The sequence below is a fragment of the Papaver somniferum genome, unplaced genomic scaffold (genome assembly GCF_003573695.1).
Source record: "Papaver somniferum cultivar HN1 unplaced genomic scaffold, ASM357369v1 unplaced-scaffold_107, whole genome shotgun sequence".
Classification (NCBI taxonomy): domain Eukaryota; kingdom Viridiplantae; phylum Streptophyta; class Magnoliopsida; order Ranunculales; family Papaveraceae; genus Papaver; species Papaver somniferum.
Genome location: NW_020619603.1, coordinates 6,354,236 through 6,355,521, shown reverse-complemented (window position 1 = coordinate 6,355,521; position 1,286 = coordinate 6,354,236). Strand labels below are relative to the sequence as shown.

The following is a 1,286-nucleotide window of genomic DNA, read 5'->3' as shown; positions in this document are numbered from 1 at the left end:
TTTCAAATAATATAACGTGATATCTTTAGTAATCCGGTCAAAAATAGATGATGTATATCCTACGGTGAATACCCTCGAGTTCATTTTTCTTATCACACGAAAGCTCGTGTGATAGCAGGACTCTTTCTTGTGTTTGTATAAAATTTTTGAACGATGGTTTGTTTTTTGTTAAAACATCTACAACGTGACAACATGACCTTATTTAGTAAAAATGACACCTGTCTAACACAACATGCATGGCCTTGCTCTATCTTGTCACGTTCGCTATAGATTTGGCAGATCTCCAGTCATTGGTAGAGATTCGGCAGATCCCCAGCTCATGAGTATTCATTATGATGTTAGTTCAATTTTGTTTGTAAATTAGAGGGTTTTGATTTTAGTGAGACGTTGCTTCTATAAATAGAGCGTTTCTTTTGGCTTAGAAGTCTCACAAATCAAACTCCTTTCTTTCCTTCTAAAGAATTAAATTCGAGAGAATTCTAATATTGCTCTTGAGTTCATTCAAAATGGGAAAGAGTTTCAACAGCAAAACTTTCTTTGCCGCGCTTCTTCTTATTCTCACCATTGTGATTTGTTCTGTCGGTAACTATTTTATCTACTCTTATAATAATTTAAGCAGAAAGATCTATTGATATAGTTATTTTCACACTATCTCATGATTTAATTGCTCATGCACCATATTTATTAAGCTAAAAACAGTTTGCGCCTTACGACTATTTCACTAATGAATGAATTCACGTTCTTTTTGTCCGAGGGATCATTGCTTCACAAAAATAAAAAAAAGTACATAGTTTTTCTTACCTGAGAAGGCTAATTAGCATCGTTGTTTTTTCTCTTGCATCCGTCTATGAAATTCAGCCACAATATATCCTATTTCTATTATGCTACAAACTATTTACAAAATAAACCATTTGCAGACGTTACTGTTGGGGGCCGCCGCTTGAGTGGTGCTAGCTCGACAAGTAGTAGCAGTGTGGGCGGTTTGTTGGGTGCGGGTGAGGGCGAAGGTACCAATGTGGACGTATCGTTAGGTGATGTGGGCGGTTTGATAAATGGATAGCTTCGGTGATGGCAGTAACAGTGGTGGTCAAGCGGGGAACCTAGTTGACCCTTGGATTCCTAACGTTCATGGTGAATTTGCTTTTCTCGTTATAAGCGCACAGTCGAGTATCGATTTAATTATGTTTTGTGTTCTTCTCTTATTCTTTTTCGGGTGCTGACATCACCGTAGTATAATAGTAAAATCGTTGGGCAATACGAGCGATCTGAGCATCAACTTTTTGGTA

At 37.3% G+C, this 1,286-nt stretch overlaps 1 long non-coding RNA gene across 1 annotated transcript; it reads left to right on the top strand.

Annotated features, from left to right (window-relative positions):
• Positions 1–423: 423 nt before the first annotated feature.
• On the top strand, positions 424–1,286 carry LOC113328137. Its single transcript, XR_003349269.1, has 2 exons — positions 424–582; positions 918–1,286. It is a non-coding gene; the product is annotated as an uncharacterized LOC113328137 (long non-coding RNA).